Source organism: Schistocerca americana, chromosome 4 (genome assembly GCF_021461395.2).
Source record: "Schistocerca americana isolate TAMUIC-IGC-003095 chromosome 4, iqSchAmer2.1, whole genome shotgun sequence".
Classification (NCBI taxonomy): domain Eukaryota; kingdom Metazoa; phylum Arthropoda; class Insecta; order Orthoptera; family Acrididae; genus Schistocerca; species Schistocerca americana.
Genome location: NC_060122.1, coordinates 715,123,289 through 715,135,896, shown reverse-complemented (window position 1 = coordinate 715,135,896; position 12,608 = coordinate 715,123,289). Strand labels below are relative to the sequence as shown.

Below are 12,608 nucleotides of genomic sequence, written 5' to 3'. Positions count from 1 at the left end.
GGGATGATTGGGTTTGTGAATTTTAGGAAGAAGGTAGAAGGTAGGGGTGCGGGGTGTCGGTGGGGTCAGGAGGTTGATGGAGTCAGGTGAAAGGTTTTGTAGAGGGGCTAAGGTTCTGAGGATTCCTTGAAGCTCCGCCTGGACATCAGGAATGGGATTACCTTGGCAAACTTTGTATGTAGTGTTGTCTGAAAGCTGACACAGTCCCTCAGCCACATACTGCCGACGATCAAGTACCACAGTTGTGGAACCCTTGTCTGCCGGAAGAATGACGATGGATCGGTCAGCCTTCATATCACGGATAGCCTGGGCTTCAGCAGTGGTGATGTTGGGAGTATGATTAAGGTTTTTTTAAGAAGGATTGAGAGGCAAGGCTTGAAGTCAGAAATTCCTGGAAGCAAATGACAGTTAGGAGAAGTATGTACTATGTAAGTGGATTAAGGGTGAAAAAAAGTCACTATGGTTTAATAATAATATTCGTAAAATTCTGAGGAAACCAAGATTGTTGCACTCTTAGCTCAAAAAAGGATGCAGAAATGTAGACAGACAAAAGTTTGCGTGTCTGTAAAATGGTCAGTGCACAAGTTATATAACAACTTACAGTGTCATACGTTAGCAAAAGATATTGTTGAGAATCAGAGAAAATTCTGGCCTTAACTGAATAGTCAAGTGGGTTGAAGGCTCCTTCTTAGCCACTTGGTGACCAGTGTGGTGTAGCAATAGGAACTCCGAAGGAATGTTGAAATTTTAAATTCAGTATGAGAAGAATAGATGAAATCATCCAGTGGAAAGACCAGGGAGGAATAACAAGATGCTACTCACCACGTAGAGAAGGTGTAGATTGGCAGGCAGGCACAATGAAAAAGAAGTATTAGTTATAATTATTATATCAGACTAAGTCCTCCATCATTTGCTGACAAAAGAAAACAAACAAACAAACAAACACACACACACACACACACACACACACACACACACACACATACACACATACACACACACACACACACACACACACATCTCACACACTCATGGCGACTATCATCTCTCAGCACTAAGGCTCAAATGTGACTGTATCTGAGGAGAACAGTTACCTTTGCTCGACTGGGTAGTGGAGGTACAGAAGAGGCTTAGGTTAGGGAAGAGGAGGGATAGCAAACTTGGTGTGTGTGTGGGAGGGGGGGGGGGGGGTTGCTACTGATGTCTGTGGTAGCATGCAGGGGCACAATATGGACGGGTTTGTGGGCTACTAGGTGCAGCATTTAGAGACTGAGCAGGGGGCAGGGCGTATCGTGAAGGGGACGGGAGAGGAGCAGAGAAGAGGAACAACTGAGCAGGACTAATAGAGGCTGGGATCCAGATAATATAAGGATTATTTCAATAAAGAACTACAGTATAGTGTGTGAAAAGTGTATAATATAGAGCATGTTTTTTATTCTGTGCCTCACAGTAAATAGGGACGATACTGAATGATGTTCGACATTTTGTGTAAAAGACATATCCAAGTTAAAGCGAAAAATGCAAAGCAAACAAAAGTTTGAAATACTTAAGTTATTTGTATAATTATGTACAACTTTGCAATATACAGGGTGATTATTGCTAAAGTTTCTGTTTCAAAATGCTGTAAAAATGAACACTTACTCAATATAATGGAAGGAAACATTCCACGTGGGAAAAATTATATATAAAAACAAAGATGAGGTGACTTACCGAACAAAAGCGCTGGCAGGTCGATAGACACACAAACAAACACAAACATACACACAAAATTCAAGCTTTCGCAACAAACTGTTGCCTCATCTGGAAAGAGGGAAGGAGAGGGGAAGACGAAAGGAAGTGGGTTTTAAGGGAGAGGGTAAGGAGTCATTCCAATCCCGGGAGCGGAAAGACTTACCTTAGGGGGAAAAAAGGACAGGTATACACTCGCACACACGCACATATCCATCCACACATACAGACACAAGCAGACATATTTAAAGACAAAGAGTTTGGGCAGAGATGTCAGTCGGAGCAGAAGTGTAGAGGCAAAGAAGTTGTTGAAAGACAGGTGAGGTATGAGTGGCGGCAACTTGAAATTAGCGGAGATTGAGGCCTGGCGGATGACGAGAAGAGAGGATATACTGAAGGGCAAGTTCCCATCTCCGGAGTTCGGATAGGTTGGTGTTGGTGGGAAGTATCCAGATAACCCGGACGGTGTAACACTGTGCCAAGATGTGCTGGCTGTGCACCAAGGCATGTTTAGCCACAGGGTGATCCTCATTACCAACAAACACTGTCTGCCTGTGTCCATTCATGCGAATGGACAGTTTGTTGCTGGTCATTCCCACATAGAATGCATCACAGTGTAGGCAGGTCAGTTGGTAAATCACGTGGGTGCTTTCACACGTGGCTCTGCCTCTGATCGTGTACACCTTCCGGGTTACAGGACTGAAGTAGGTGGTGGTGGGAGGGTGCATGGGACAGGTTTTGCATCGAGGATGACATCAAATTTCAAAGGAATATTATCAAAGAAGGGGGAGATGTTATAGAAACAAATAAAATTTAATGAAAATTTTAGCACTAGATGGTGAAGTGGCAGAAAATGCAAAATAAAGATACTGGATACAAGGCTGTTCCTTGGTTTGAATCTGAGATGCTTGGTATGAGACTGTCTCAATGCAGAAATGCATGCTGCTGGTAAAGCTCTTTTACAAGAACGGTGATCATGTGCCAACAACTCTGCAGAAGTTCTGGTCATTCAGTGGTTTAAAAAAAGGCACTAGCCTAATGTCTGCCAAGGGTCTGGAAAAAATGGCTACAAATTTCCAAATGACAGGTTGTTTTGAAGTGCAATGTGGCAGAGGGAGGAAAACAGTTGATCTGACATCAGTAGAAGATGTGGCCACAGCACTGCAAAAAGGCTCAATCAGTGGTGCACAAACATGTGTTATCCAGGGGAAGTGTCCTAATTTTGGACATGCCCATGTGCACACAGTGCATAAAATTATATGAAATATCCTTCATTCCTACCCATATAAAATTACCCTTGTTCAGGAGTTTCTTTACACTGAACGGCCAGTAGGACAAATGTTTGCTTTAGTGTTTCTTGCTCATATGGAAGCAGACAATGAATGGTCATGGAACATTCCGTGGATAGACAAAGCCCATTTCTATCTTCAAGAACCTGTGAATAATACAGAACTGCAGAATATGAACAATGGAAAGTCCACTCACACATTGAATAATACCACTTCATTCTGCAAAGGTAACTGTGCGGTACAAATTCACAGTACCATTTAGTATGGAGCCATATTTTTTCAAGGAGATGGGTCTTGTGGCTCCTGTCACCTGTACCATGAATGGTAAATGTTATTAGTGTATTCTGAGCACCAACGCCATTCCAAGTCTTCAACACCATGGATGTGTATAGGATAATTTTTATGTGAGATGGCACCCCTCTGCACATTGCACAGCCAGTGGAACAGCTACTGCACAGAGGTTTTTTTAGAAATGCTATGATTAATACCATCATTTCCCTATAACCTGGTTCTCCAGATCACCTGATCATAATCTGTGTGACTTCTGGCAATGTGGTTTTCTAAAAGAAGCTGTGTTCAGCACTCTGTTTACAAACGTAGCTGAAGTGAAGGCATGCAATGTGTAACTCATTCCAAAATTGGCCCCTGAAACACTCTGATCAGTTGTGAAACATGCTGTTCCTCAGTTTCAACTTGTGCCAGAAAATGGTGGACAACATACTGAACATGTCTTGCACCTGTCTCACAACAGTTGCACATAGGGAGTCCTGTAGGGAAATATTCAAAGAACTGAAAGGTATGAATCTTCCATAATCTTCCATCTATTTATATCTATAAATGTATACACTTTTTAAATACCATCCCCAGCTCTTTTCTTTGAACAGTGATTATCATGACTATGAAACTAGACATAGAACTGACTTCCCTAGAGAATTACATAAGAAAGCTCTGCGTCAAAAAAGTGTAATATATCATCCCAAAATCCTTTTTAGTGTCCTTCCCTTAAGAGTTAAAAAGATACCAAAGCTGCACATGTTCAAAAATGAGCTTAAGAAAATACTTATAAGTGAAAGCCCTTACAGTGTTGATGAGTACGTAAATTTTATGAATTTGGGGATATCCATAACTTAAGTTAAACATAACCATGCACCACTGGGTGTAATGTAAACTTAAAATTTGTTTGGTTTATGTATTGGGTTATCTGTACAATTTGCTTCTGTTTATTTACTTAATTATCTGCATGAGATGTATACAAACACTGTTAATTAAGATTTTTTGCGTCAACATATGACAAGTCATATACCACTGTAGATGATAAAATGGATGATGCACTCAGTCATCAGGCCACAAGTGGCCCATCAGGACCATCCGACCGCCATGTCATCCTCAGCTGAGGATGCAGATAGGAGGGGCGTGTGGTCAGCACACCGCTCTCCCGGTCGTTACGATGGTTTTCTTTGACCGGAGACGCTACTATTCGGTCAAGTAGCTCCTCAATTGGCATCACGAGGCTGAATGCACCCCGAAAAATGGCAACAGCACATGGTGGCCGGATGGTAACCCATCCAAGTGCCAGCCACACCCGACAGCGCTTAACTTCGGTGATCTGACGGGAACCGGTGTATCCACTGCGGCAAGGCCGTTGCCCAAAATGGGTGATGAACAAACTGATTTTGTTGTTGCATTTAGCATGGATTTTGGCGTCAGGACAGTTAAAAACAATTTCATTGTAGCTTTCTATGCAGTTTTTGGCCTCAGGACAGTTATAAACCAAGGGCACTGTTGCTTTTCATGTGGTTTTTGGCCTCAGGACAGTTAAAAACCAATTTTTCCTATCCAAAGGGGTATGATCTTGCTATGGTGGAAGGGCCTAACATCTGTATAAGATGGTGAGGATAAAATACAGCAGCTGAATTACTGTTCATACTAAATTGGATTATCTAGTCAGATATTGTCAATAACTTGTCTTTATAACACAATAGAGGGTGTGGGAAACATGATTCTGTACCTGAAACAACTAATTTTTTTCCTTTTTCTGGTAGTAAAGGTACCACAGCTGCAAAATGAAATTCTTGATCAGTCAATATTTCGTTGGGCATTATTGTTTGGTAGATTATTTATGCCATGCTGATTCAAATGGCCCATTTAGTTTTACATGAAACATTTTTTAAGAGAAACCAATGATTAACTATGTTTGCATGTCATATAAACAAAAAATGTGTGAACTAATAATGGTTTATTCACAAAAGGACATAGATTATTTGAAAGAGCTGATCTCCTACTTTCCAGTAATCAGTTTACTTTATAGTAAAAGTAATTAACTAAAAGGTTATTTGTAACTAAATTTACACCCATACTTCCTTATTCAAAGTTTGTTTAATTACAAAAAATAATGTTATGATTTTGTTTTCCTAATTTTTCTGATGTCAGAATGGCATTTAATTACTTGAAAATTGTTCTAATTAAGAAATTAAACAAATTAAGAAATTAATAATGCTATAAAATGTACTTGAAACTTGGTAAATCTCCATATAGATAAAGATTGTATTAACTAAATAGTCCATCTAACTGCATTATTTTTATAGTTATCTAACAAACAAGTAAATAAAATTATTTCATGGTTCACTAGAATGCCACCAGAATTAAATTTGACCTTTGTATGAACTATGGACCTTGCCGTTGGTCGGAGGGCTTGCGTGCCTCAGTGATACAGGTGGCCGTACCGTAGGTGCAACCACAACGGAGGGGTATCTGTTGAGAGGCCAGACAAACATGTGCTTCCTGAAGAGGGGCAGCAGCCTTTTCAGTAGTTGTAGGGGATGATTGACTGATCTGGCCTTGTAACACTAACCAAAATGGCCTTGCTGTGCTGGTACTGTGAATGGCTGAAAGCAAGGGGAAACTAAAGCCGTAATTTTTCCCGAGGGCATGCAGCTTTACTGTATGGTTAAATGATGATGGCGTCCTCTTGGGTAAAATATTCCAGAGGTAAAATAGTCCCCCATTTGGATCTCTGGGCGGGGTCTACTCAGGAGGACATTGTTATCAGGAGAAAGAAAACTGGCGTTCTACAGATCGGAGCATGGAATGTCAGATCCCTTAATCAGGCAGGTAGGTTAGAAAATTTAAAAAGGGAAATGGATAGGTTAAAGTTAAATATAGTGGGAATTAGTGAAGTTCGGTGGCAGGAGGAACAAGACTTTTGGTCAGGTGAATACAGGGTTATAAATACAAAATCAAATAGGGGTACAGCAGGAGTAGGTTTAATAATGAATAGGAAAATAGGAATGTGGGTAAGCTACTACAAACAGCATAGTGAATGCATTATTGTGGCCAAGACAGATACGAATCCCACACCTACCACAGTAGTACAAGTTTATATGCCAACTAGCTCCACAGATGACAATGAGATTGATGAAATGTATGATGAAATAAAAGAAATTATTCAGATAGTGAAGGGAGACGAAAAGTTAATAGTCATGGGTGACTGGAATTTGAGAGTAGGAAAAGGGAGAGAAGGAAACATAGTAGGTGAATATGGATTGGGGAAAGAAATGAAAGAGGAAACCGTCTGGTAGAATTTTGCACAGAGCATAACTTAATCATAGCTAACACTTGGTTCAAGAATCATAAAAGAAGGCTGTACACATGGAAGAATCCTGGAGATACTAGAAGGTATCAGATAGATTATATAATGGTAAGACAGAGATTTAGGAACCAGGTTTTAAATTGTAAGACATTACCAGGGGCAGATGTGGACTCTGACCACAATCTATTGGTTATGAACTGTATATTAAAACTGATGAAACTGCAAAAAGGTGGGGATTTAAGGAGATGGGACCTGGATAAACTGACTAAACCAGAGGTTGAACAGAGTTTCAGGGAGAGCATAAGGGAACAATAGACAGGAATGGGGGAAAGAAGTACAGTAGAAGAGAAATGGGTAGCTCAGAGGGATGAAGTAGTGAAGGCAGCAGAGGATCAAGTAGGTAAAAAGACGAGGGCTAGTAGAGAGCCTTGGGTAACAGAAGAAATATTGAATTTAATTGATGAAAGGAGAAAATATAAAAATGCAGTAAATGAAGCAGGCAAAAAGGAATACAAACGTCTCAAAATGAGATCGACAGGAAGTGCAAAAGGGGGAGAAGGGATGGCTAGAGGACAAATGTAAGGGTGTAAAGGCATATATCACTAGGGCTAAGATAGATACTGCCTACAGGAAAATTAAAGAGACCTTTGGAGAAAAGATAACCACTTGCATGAATATCAAGAGCTCAGATGGAAATCCAGTTCTAACCAAAGAAGGAAAAGTGGAAAGGTGGAAGAAGTGTATAGAGGATCTATACAAGGGCGATGTTCTTGAGGACAATATTATGGAAATGGAAGAGGAGGTAGATAAAGATGAAATGGGAGATATGATACTGTGAGAAGAGTTTGACAGGCCACTGAAAGATCTAAGTCGAAACAAGGCGCCGGGAGTAGACACCATTCCATTAGAGCTACTGACAGCCTTGGGAGAGCCAGTCCTGACAAAACTTTACCATCTGGTGAGCAAGATGTATGAGACAGGCGAAATACCCTCAGACTTCAAGAACAATATAATAATTCCAATCCCAAAGAAAGCAGGTGTTGACAGATGTGAAAATTACCGAACTATCAGTTTAATAAGTCACAGCTGCAAAATACTAACACAAATTCTTTACAGACGAATGGAAAAATTAGTAGAAGCCGACCTCGGGGAAGATCAGTTTGGATTCCGTAGAAATACTGGAACACGTGAGGCGATACTGACCATACGACTTATCTTAGAAGAAATATTAAGGAAAGGCAAACCTACGTTCCTAGCATTTGTAGACTTAGAGAAAGCTTTTGACAATGTTGACTGGAACACTCTCTTTCAAATTCTAAAGTTGGCAGGGGTAAAATACAGGGAGCGAAAGGCTATTTACAATTTGTACAGAAAGCAGATGGCAGTTACAAGAGTCGAGGGGTATGAATGGGAAGCAGTGGTTGGGAAGGGAGTGAGACAGAGTTGTAGCCTCTCCCCAATGTTATTCAATCTGTATATTGAGCAAGCAATAAAGGAAACAAAAGAAAAGTTCGGAGTAGGTATTAAAATCCATGGAGAAGAAATAAAAACTTTGAGGTTCGCCGATGACATTGTAATTCTGTCAGAGACAGCAAAGGACTTGGAAGAGCAGCCGAATGGAATGGACAGTGTCTTGAAAGGAGGGTAGAAGATGAACATCAATGAAAGCAAAACGAAGATAATGGAATGTAGTCAAATTAAATCGGGTGATGCTGAGGGAATTAGATTAGGAAATGAGACACTTAAAGTAGTAAAGGAGTTTTTCTATTTGGGGAGCAAAATAACTAATGATGGTCGAAGTAGAGAGGATATAAAATGAAGACTGGCAATGGCAAGGAAATCGTTTCTGAAGGAGAAAAATTTGTTAACATCGAGTATAGATTTAAATGTCAGGAAGTCACTTTTAAAAGTATTGCCCAAATAGCAAAACTCCTTTACTGCTTTAAGTGTCTCATTTCCTAATCTAATTCCCTCAGCATCACCTGATTTAACTGAAAGTCTACCATTTCCAACAATCTGAGAGGGTGAAACTGAAACTTATCTAGTGCTACTAAGGACCTACAGTGGCACAAGTTGTGTTTCATTAGAGTGAGTGAGGGATGGAATGAGGGGGAGGTGGGGGGGGGGGGTGACAGGAGAGAGGGTTAGAGGAGGGCGATTGATGACCTAGAGACAAGGGAGAGGAATGTGAAACCAGGGAGCCCATTCAGGCTGCAGACTCGGAGAGTTGTGCACTGTGCATTGTGATTTGAAGGGGTAGGTATGACAGAGGGAGACCGTGGGGAAGAGGCTGTGGGTGCAGTATAAGTGAGGTTAGAGTCCTGGGCCTGCGGGTGTGTGTGTGTGGGAGGGGGGGGGGGAGGGGGGTGAGGGACTGAGGGCAGTGAAGACTCAGACCAGGAGTACTGTGGGAGTGAAGTATGTGTTGCAAGGACAGCTCACATCTACATAATTCAGAGAGACTGGTGTGTGTGTGTGTGTGTGTGTGTGTGTGTGTGTGTGTGTGTGTGTGTGTGTGTGAGGGGTGGGGGAGGGGAGGGTGGAGGGTGGCAAGGAGGGGGAAGGCCCCAAATGACATGGGCTGATATGCAGCCATTGATATTGAAGACATAGCTTTTAGAAGTGTGTTCTGCCACCGGGTGAACAACTCAATGCTTGACCAGTTGGTGGTGGCCATAAATTTGGTGAAAAACTGGTTGTTGGTCAAGCTAACATAAAATGCTCTGCAGAAATTATTGCAGAGCTGGTATCTGACATGACTGCTTCCACAGCTAGCATTGCATTTGATGAGATGGGTTAACTCTGCCATGGACTGGAGCAGGATGTTTTGAATGGATGTACTGCACTTGGATCTTCCACATGGAATGAAGGTAAAATGTCACTTTCAAGAAAGTGATGTGTTATTCCCTCTGTCTCTCTATCTGATGAAAGGCAGTTATGACAATGGGCAAGCATCTTGTTTCTTTAAAGTGTAAGCATTTGTTTTTACTGCATACTGAGCAGGAAGTTTTCTGTTTCTTTTGGACAGGTCGGGAGCGAAGGTAGAAGCAGTGTATCTGCAAGCCAAGGGTGATGGGTGCCAAGATTCCTGTGCATCGAGACACCTGCTGGTTGGGACAACTGCTCCATGGAAATGCTATCCAACCTCAGATATTTGCTACAGACCACAGAACCTCACTATGGTCGCAGTGTCACTTGTTACTGGAAAGTGATGGAAGACTTACAGAGGGAAATAACAAAGGCTAATATGTATTTTGAATGTCATTAAAACTGTATGCTGTAGCATGGAATGTCTATAATGGAGGCGTTAAAATTGTATGCTGTGGCATGGAATGTATATGAGGTATGGCCAGAAAGTAAGTTACATTTGGTTATATAAAACAAATGTGTACAGATACAGAAAAAAATATTTATTGTACAAAAATCTACAACTGTTAAACAACTTTTCTACATATCTTCCGAAATTTTGTAGCCACTTGTCATAGCGTGACACAAGTTTTTGTATTCCTTCTTCATAGAAGGTTGCTGCCTGTGTATTCAACCATGTGGTGACATGTTCTTTCAGCTTGTCATCATCATTGAAATGTTGACCGCCAAGGACAGATTTTAGGTGTAAGAAGAGATGAAAGTTGCTAGGAGCGAAGTCCGGGCTGTACGGAGGGTGGTCAAATGCATCCCAGTGAAATTCCTGTAAGAGTTGTTTGGTCACATTTGCTGTGTGAGGTCAGGCATTATTGTGGAAAGAAAATGACACATTTTGACAGTAACCCTCAGTGCTTGTTCTGTATTGTGCAACACAATTTCTTAATGGTCTTGCAGTAACCATGTGCATTGATTGTTTGGCCTTGTGCTAAGAAATCAATCAGCAAAATGAATTTTCTGTCCCAAAAAATGGTGCACATGACTTTTCAAGGTGTCAAGATTTGCTTAGGCTTCACCTTCATTGGGGATGAAGTGTGCCGCCATTCCATTGATTGCCACTTTGTTTCAGGGTTCTTCATTGTAGTGTGTCAAAAATTGAAATGCACTGCCCATCCATTGTTTTTTATGTTGTTCAGTAAGAATTTTGGGTACCCAATGTGAGCAAAGTTTTCGAAATTTCAGTTTTTCATTAACAATTTCATGAATTAGTGATAGTGAAATTTGTGGATCTTCCATAGCTAAGTGTAAACTTACGGTTGTGCTTAATCTTCTCATCAATTGTGTGAACCAGTTCATCAGTAACCACAGACGGCCGCCCACTTCATTCTGCATCATGCACTTGATCATGTCCTTCATTGAACAGACTGAGCCATCTTCTAATCATTGAAAAACTCATAGCATTTTGTCCATAAACCTCACAGGTTTGCCAACGAATTTCCTTTGCTTTAACTTTCTTTGCACTTAGAAAACGAATCACAGATCTGATTTCACATGCAGCATTTTTGATTATGGCTGACATTATAAAGAAGCACTACAAAGCACACGTCAGCAGCAGCAATCTGAAAGTGGTATACATGTCTTCTTGAGTCAGAGTAACTGCTGCGCATACTCAGGACTATGAGCGTAGTACTGCCACGGATAGAAATAGAAATGGAACTTACACTACTGGTCATTAAAATTGCTACACCACAAAGATGATGTGCTACAGACGCGAAATTTAACCGACAGGAAGAAGATGCTGTGATATGCAAATGATTAGCTTTTCAGAGCATTCACACAAGGTTGGCGCCGGGGGCAACACCTACAACGTGTTGACATGAGGAAAGTTTCCAACCGATTTCTCATACACAAACAGCAGTTGACCAGCGTTGCCTGGTGAAACGTTGTTGTGATGCCTCGTGTAAGGAGGAGAAATGCGTACCATCACGTTTCCGACTTTGATAAAGGTCCGATTGTAGCCTATCGTGATTGTGATTTATCGTATCGCGACATTGCTGCTGCTCGAGATCCAATGACTGTCAGCAGAATATGGAATCAGTGGGTTCAGGAGGGTAATAAGGAATGCCGTGCTGGATCACTAGCAGTCGAGATGACAGGCATCTTATCCGAATGGCTGTAACAGATCGTGCAGCCACGTCTCGATCCCTGAGTCAACAGATGGGGACGTTTGCAAGACAACAACCATCTGCATGAACAGTTCAACACCGTTTGCAGCAGCATGGACTGTCAGTTCAGAGACCATGGCTCCGGTTACCCTTGATGCTGCATCACAGACAGGAGTGCCTGCAATGGTGTGCTCAACAATGAACCTGGGTGCACGAATGGCAAAACGTCATTTTTTTGGATGAATACAGGTTCTGTTTGCAGCATCATGATGGTCGCATCCATTTTTGGAGACATCGCAATGAACACACATTAGAAGCATATATTTGTCATCACCATACTGGCATATCACCCAGCGTGATGGTATGGGGTGCCATTGGTTACACGTCTCGGTCACCTCTTGTTCCCATTGACAGCACTTTGAACAGGGGATATTACATTTCAGATGTGTTATGACCCGTGGCTCTACCCTTCATTCGATCCCTGCAAAACCCTACATTTTAGCAGGATAATGCACGACCACATGTTGCAGGTCCCGTACAGGCTTTTGTGGACACAGAAAATGTTCAACTGCTGCCCTGGCCAGCAAATTCTCCAGATCTCTCGCCAACTGAAAATGTCTGGTCAATGGTGGCCGAGCAACTGGCTCGTCACAATACTCCAGTCCCTACTCTTGATGAACTGTGGTATCATGTTGAAGCTGCATGGGCAGCTGTACCTGTACACACCATCCAAGCTCTGTTTGACTCAATGCCCAGGCATATCAAGGCCGTTATTACGGCCAGAGGTGGTTGTTATGGGTACTGATTTCGCAGGATCTGTGCACCCAAATTGCGTGAAAATGTAATCACATGTCAGTTCTAGTATAATATATTTGTCCAATGAATACCCGTTTATCATCTCCATTTCTTCTTGGTGTAGCAATTTTAATGGCCAGAAGTGTACTTTGTGGGTGACCCTCGTATAATGGAGGTGAA

The 12,608-nt window shown here is 41.6% G+C and overlaps 1 protein-coding gene and 1 pseudogene across 5 annotated transcripts in view; both read right to left on the bottom strand.

The window, feature by feature from the left end:
• LOC124614045 (juvenile hormone esterase-like) overlaps positions 1-12,608 on the bottom strand; it is a 496,653-nt gene that overhangs the window by 6,648 nt on the left and 477,397 nt on the right. The window lies entirely within an intron of this gene.
• On the bottom strand, positions 4,548-4,664 carry LOC124614302 (annotated as a pseudogene).